Source organism: Cibotium barometz, chromosome 1, assembly GCF_041138505.1.
Source record: "Cibotium barometz isolate CiBa-2024 chromosome 1, ASM4113850v1, whole genome shotgun sequence".
Taxonomy (NCBI): Eukaryota; Viridiplantae; Streptophyta; class Polypodiopsida; order Cyatheales; family Cibotiaceae; genus Cibotium; species Cibotium barometz.
This window is the reverse complement of record NC_141046.1, coordinates 21,881,837-21,889,236: the sequence shown is the minus strand read 5'-3', so window position 1 is coordinate 21,889,236 and position 7,400 is coordinate 21,881,837.

Sequence of the window (7,400 nt, the reverse complement as noted above, 5' to 3'; positions counted from 1 at the left end):
AATCCGTTGCTCGGTGGGAGCATGGATCTTACAGTTGGTATCAGAGCGATTGGTTAATAAAGATCAACTGAGAAGACAAATATATCAAAAATTTATCAAGAAACACAAAAAGGTTATAATTGTGTGAGATAATTCATACAATTTGATATTCAAACTGAAACTCGTAATTTGGTAATTGGGTCTTCAGATGGAAGTACCGCAATTATATAGAATCCCTGACTTGCTTGAGGCCTAGACATGATAGTATTTACCTTATAATTCCAAGGGCCGTGACTACCCGTATATACCGAGAGTATACTGCAGCTCTTTACTGACAGTATATACGAGTAAATCTAAGACTTGAAATTATAAGCGTTAATGCTATCTAGATGATGATTTCGAATGTGATTGATATGATTTTAATTCTGTTTGAGAATTGATGAATTGATTTGGATTCTGATTGAAAATACTGATTGGAAAATGTTGATTTCTAAAAATTAGTTGAAATATAATAAAACCTCAATGAGGGGGAATGGGACGAGTCCCTGTGATGATATTCATAACTAGAATGATGATAATGAATTCAGCAAATCACTATGAGATTAGTGGGTTGTGATGTTAGATTGCCACTGTTAATACTTGACTGGTAGATCAAGTTAAGGGATGTCAAATTGAGAACTTGCTTGACTGAAATTTCCATGGAGGAATGTTCCAAAGGAAACTTTTCGGTCTAATGGACCATTATCATGTTAAAGATATGAATGACATGATCTGAATGAATTGTTACATAATGATGAGTTCTATATAAGGGATAATTATCCCAGTGTTCTGTTGGGTTGACCAGAATATAAGGAACCCCAGAATAAAATTGGATCTTAAGAAAAAGAGTTGTCCTCTACCTTGCGAGATGAGGACATCTCGCACTTTTTAAGTGGGGTAGAATGTAAGATTCCTCCCCAGCCTCCTTCGAGATATACAAGAGTAAGAATCACCCTTTCTGATCTTATAATTATTCCCTCTCTAAAATAAAAGAAGTTCTTTATCTCTTGGGGAGTATAAGAAGTTATCCTCCAGATATTGTGACCTTATATCTGAATTCAATGAAAGTAGGTGACTTAGCCTACAAGTTTCTTTTATCTTCTCATCTCAAAATTCTTAATGCCTTCTATAGAAAAACGTGTCAAACTCAAATCCTGGAAAGACGGTAAAACTTCAGTGGCAAGTTACCATTGGCTTCTAGGTTACGTTAGCTCCTTTCTTTATATAAGTCGTAACTTTTACTTGTCGCTCACAGTAATCTTACTCCCATCAATCTCCTTTCTTTCTTAATCTCCTTCATGGCTTGGCAACAGGAATTAGTTTTATCCCTGATGATTTCTCACCTTCAAGACGCAAGAGAGTCTGTGAAGAAAGACTTTATAGAACAGTATGAGCGCTCACTTTTTCCTCACCTAGGAACTTCTGTAGCTCAGACCAAATGGCGGACCTATCAAAACATAACTAGGGTAACACCCTGGGGTCAACAGCACTTTCGTAACAATGTCCGCTTGGCCATGGTTATTGAAGCTTTGGGTTTGGGTCCCCGATACTACTGCGTCATGAGATCAAGGCATCTTGGGTTTTCTGAGCGGGTCTTCTTACTGGCATGTTTTCTTCCTCATGAGAAGATATGCCTTTACCCTGTTTTTGGCTTGCCTCTCAGAGGTCCTTTTGTTGGATCACCTCATACCACTGAGATAGGTGCGGCAATAACTAGCAGAATCATTCCCATAGATGAGTTACCCTATACTTGTGCAGCTTGTGAGGACTGCTTTTGTGACCATATGATGGACGGGCTTATGGAAGTGTAAAGAGTTCTTCTATCTTTACTGTATAAGTTTCGAGAATGAATAAAGTTTAAATCTTGTTCTTATCTTGCCCTCTTTAAGATTTTTCTTGGTGGTTAATCTTGATTAAAATTTTTCTCTAAGTCTCATATTCGTGCATCTTGCGAAATTATCCCAAGTTGCGAGATGAGGACATCTCGCGTTTTTTAAGTGGGGTAGAATATAAGATTCCTCCCCCAACCCACTTTTTTGATGTCTAGTATCTTCCCCTGTAATCAATCCTCTTCAGAAATATAAAGACCTTGTTTCTAACTGTTTTAACCTAGAGAGAGAAAATATTCTAGAGAGAGAATATTCAGATTTTGAATATTTTTGGATAGAAAAATATCTCATATAATTAAGATGAATTTCCCTGAAACAGAAATTCAAAAAAAGAATTTTTAAATGTGCAATTAGAATTAATTGGAAATAGGTATAAAGAACCTTAGTCTAAGGGTCTAGATTTTCAGAAATCTTTAGACTATGGTCCAATTAAGGTTCCTATGGGCCAATAGCATCAATACATGTGTAGGGAGGAGATAAATCCAATTTGTAAAAAGAAGATACCCAAAAATGAGTAAATGCTCACATAAGGTGAAGAGTTGAAAATGTACAAGGTTTATTAGTAAAAAACTATGAGCAATATTAAAAATATGAGATATTTTGGGTACCCAAAAATGAGTAAATGCTCACATAAGATGAAGAGTTGAAAATGTACAAGGTTTATTAGTTTTAAAAAAAACTATGACACATATGTAAGGAAGAGGAGTTCTTTAAAGGAGGTGCATATATCACATAAGATAAAGAGTTGAAAATGTACAAGGTTTATTAGTAAAAAACTATGAGCAATATTAAAAATATGAGATATTTTGGGTATCCAAAAAGGAGTAAATGCTCACATAAGATGAAGAGTTGAAAATGTACAAGGTTTATTAGAAAAAAAACACATATGTAAGGAAGGGGAGTTCTTTAAAGGAGGTGCATATTTCACATAAGATGAAGAGTTGAAAATGTACAAGGTTTATTAATAAAAAAAAACTATGACACATATGTAAGGAAGGAGAGTTCTTTAAAGGAGGTGCATATTTCACATGCTTGAATGAGTTTTAAACTCATAAAAATTGAGATATTTCATCTCTCCTCTCTCCTCATTCAAGTCTAGTTCCAAAAAGTTAGCTTAACTGACCTAAAAATGGTCAAAAAGTGACCAAACTGACTTGGAAAATTCTAGAATCAGTTTGTTTGGTTAGGAACTCAAATTTTCCTATAAATAGAAGCCTTCCCTTGTTGAAAAAAATATAGTGTCTTATGCCTTGTTACTCTACTCCACCTAAGCCAAAATATATAGTGTCTTATGCCTTGTTACTCTACTCCACCTAAGCCAAAATATATAGTGTCTTATGCCTTGTTACTCTACTCCACCTAAGCCAAAATATATAGTGTCTTATGATTTGTTACTCTACTCCACCTAAGCCAAAATATAGAGTGTCTTATGCATTGTTACTCTACTCTACCTAAGCCAAGAACTGTGAATTCTTTAATAATTCACTAGTTTTTGATACTTCTCTCTTTCTTCAATCCCCATTGGTGGCTCCATCAACATACTAAACCAATTGATTGGTTGGGGGCCTCTACCGTAAATAAAGAATCAAGCAAATTATAAGGTAAGTATATTGAATTTTGATCTTTTCTATAATTTCTCAATGATTCTCTCTTCTCAACCCCTCTCAAGCTTGAGAAGCTTAATTGGTATGGTTTTTTAAATGCTATTGAAGTTAAGTGGTGAATAGTAGTGAAGAGTTACATAATTTAATAAATGCTATTGAAGTTAATTTTCATTTATGATTAAATTCTAATGGTTTTTATGTAATTTCTCTCTCTCACTCAAGAAATGGTCATACTCATGACCCATTCTCAATCCAAATGAAGCTTTTCATAAAGCTTTTCCTTAATCCAAGATTAAGCTATGTTTGAGACCAAATTAATGGCTTTTTTCTATGCTTTTAGTTTATGCATGTTGATGATTCAATCCATTATGGATTGATGATCCAATTAGAGACCATTCTAATTATTTCCTTAATGATAAGCTTTATCCCTTAGAAGAAATTGAGATTTATCAGTCATAGTAGCGGAGCTATGGCAAAAATTTTATAGAAATTACGCATAAAATAATTTCATTCAAAGCATAAAAAGAGGACTTCCTACCATATTCTAGGAACTATCATCCTAGATTAATTAAAAGAATATTATTATGCAAGGAGATGTGGATGTATACATGTACATGTAGATGTACATGTAGATGTAGATGTATAGATGTAGATGTGGATGTGGATGTGGATGTGGAGGTGGATGGATGCATGTAGATGTAGATGTATAGATGTAGATGGGAATGGAGATATGGATGCATGCATGTAGATGTAGATGTATAGATGTAGATGTGAATGGAGATGTGGATGTATACATGTAGATGTAGATGTAGATGTAGATGTAGATGTATAGATGTAGATGTGGATGTGGAGGTGTATGGATGCATGTAGATGTAGATGTATAGATGTAGATGTGAATGGAGATGCGGATGTATGCATGTAGATGTAGGTGTATAGATGTAGATGTGGATGTGGAGGTGGATGGATGCATGTAGATGTAGATGTATAGATGTAGATGTGAATGGAGATGTGGATGTATGCATGTAGATGTAGGTGTATAGATGTAGATGTGGATGTAGAGGTGGATGTATGCATGTAGATGTAGATGTATAGATGTGGATGTGAATGTGGAGGTGGATATATGCATATAGATGTAGATGTATGGAGGTGAATGCGAATGTGGATGTGGATGTATGCATAGAGATGTATCTATGTGAATGTACGCATATAGATGTGGATGTATGGATGTGATTATACGATATGTGATGTGAGGGAATCTGAAGTGATGAGATGGAAATGATGTGATGGGATGAGTATACATGTAAATGGAATATGGAATAAGTAATGTAGATTGATGAGGGATAATGTGGAAAAATGAAAGTTAAAATAGAAATTGTATTGTAAACTGTTTGTAAATGCTGTTTGTAAATGATTGTTTTATGTCAAGAATGCTGGGGGGAGCATTTTGACCGTCTTGTGATTAAAGTCGTGATGGTAAAGTTGCAACTGCTGACGGGGAGTCAATGAAGGACGTCTCGCGTAGCAAGGTCGGCCGAGGTCTTGACCAGCCTCGGTGCGATTAAAATGGTGAGCTTCCGGTACGGTGGATGAGGGGCCAAGGAAGCGGCCTATGCGTGAAGCGCTAGGTCACCTGCGAAGGATCCTAGAGGGTGCTGCCCATACGGTGCTCGGGCTCTGGGTTGCCTAGGATACCCACGCGTGCGTCGAGGAAGATATTGGAACAGAGTTGGAGTTGTTTTCTGAAATCGGGCATGGATCTGGTTGATTGACCTTGCTGGTCTTCAATGGATGAGTCCATGGCTCCTTATATGGATCTGTTGGTTGATCTTGCTGATCTTCAACGAGAGTCCATCTTGATAAGTGATTATATTGCCGAGTATTAAGGGCTAGGAACTATCGAAACGGCCCCTAAGCATTCTAGTTGCCAATGATGCCATAGATACTCTGATGAAGGAATGATGGGAAATTAAGAATCAATTGGATAAATTGGAAGATTGTGATCAGTGATACTATGGTTTTATTAAAGGATTGTTCTAAACTGGTTGAATCTGGTTGAAAAAGGAAATTTCATATTGGGTGTGTGAGTGGTGTGACTAGTTTTATTTTGCATGAACTTCCGGCTAGGGGGCCTTGGAATTCTTTTCCTTGGTACCCGGGACAAAACCTAACCAAATTCTTAATTGGATCCCATCACTACAGTGGTTGGGCGGTTGGCTAACCCATGGGATTGGATGGGGTTAGACTGGACTGATGATGGATCCGTAAATCGAGACTCAAACTTTTGTTTTTACGATAGATAAAATAAATCTCAGACAGTAACTGTTCTATGGATAGGATTCAACGGCTGTGCCTCTTGAATGGGAAAAAAAGCGTTGATCCCAATAATCCAAGTGCAAGTTTCTTCCTTAATCTGACCAAGTATCTTATAGATGTAATTGGATCAGCTCGATCAGAAATGATCTTGACTACGTTAGAGTAAAAAGTTATCCTGGTGGAATCGCCCGTGCTTTTCGGTAAAGGAAGTTTTCCCGGGTTCGGTTTTGGAACAACCGACGGATTAGTCTCTTATCCGGATATCCATGGGTGAGGCCCCGAATGTGGGACTCCTGCCCCGCGTGAGAAGTGCTACTTCCGCTGCTAGTATCCCGAATCCGTTGCTCGGTGGGAACAGGGATCTTACATCCTAAATATGAGCAATGGTGATTGGACCTCTTTTTTTTTTCTTTTTTTTTTGGTGTATGTGTAAAAGATGATAAAGAGGAAGGTTCCATCCCAATGAGACCCAAGCAATGGCCAAGAGACATCCGCCAAGAGAATCTAAAGGCCGCTAAGTATCTCAAGGGCAACAGACCCTTTTCTTTCTTTTTGACATAAGGAGTACCCCATGAAGATGAGGGCATCGGTCTCGAGGGCCCATAATGTACCCTAGAGTCCTCCAGCATCTATCAAGGCGATAGAGTCCTTGAAAATTTTTCTTAATCTTTTAGACGTCAGTGTTCACCCCATGGAAACCAAGGCATCGGCCCCAAGGTGCTAAGATAACCCCAGGTCCTGCCAAGCATTCCACATGGCTGTAGACACGTCATGTCTCGATTCACTTGTATATATTTTTTAGGGCATGATTTTCATAAATGTTTTATGAATCCTAGCACCTAGCCCATACCTAAGAGGTAACTACCACTAGGGATAACTAATATACTTCAAGAGCATAAGAACTTGGCATACTCCCTTGGTATATATCCTACACTGTCTTCAAATAGAAATACCTTCTACTAAGTCCTCTAAGAATCTAGAAATCACTCACCACATTTTAACAACTAATTTAAAACTTAAACCAGCCAACTGTGTGTGAACATGCAAACAATGTATCCAAAAGTTAAAAGCACATAAAGAACAAAAGATTATGATTTTAATACACCTGTTGTAGTGCTCATTGATGTTGTGCAGATTGCTTCTCTTTGCTCTTTGTAGGCATTGCGTGTCTCCCCCTTCCTAATTTGTGTGCACGGTAGGTGGACTATTGGGGCGTGTTTGTATGCTCTTGTTTAGCTGAGATCTCTGCAAAATGTTTATTAACAAACAAGAAAAGAAAAGAAAGGAATAAAATTTGTTACCAATCATCGAATATAGCCGAGGGGAAAAACCCAGTGGGAGAAAAGTGCCCTGGCTTGTTGATCTTACTGTGGAGTTGATAAGCTTACCCTTGTACTGGTGGTGGATCCGTGCCCACTTCTGCTGGGAAGATGGTATCAATCACTTCAGGATGCAGGGACAACCCTGTACAAAAACCGGCCTCTGGAAGAAGGTGGTAAAGGAAGGAGTGCTTCCTCGCTAAAATATGGCATTGGTTCTATGGGAAGGTTAAGTAGACAATTTCGATTTTGGAATT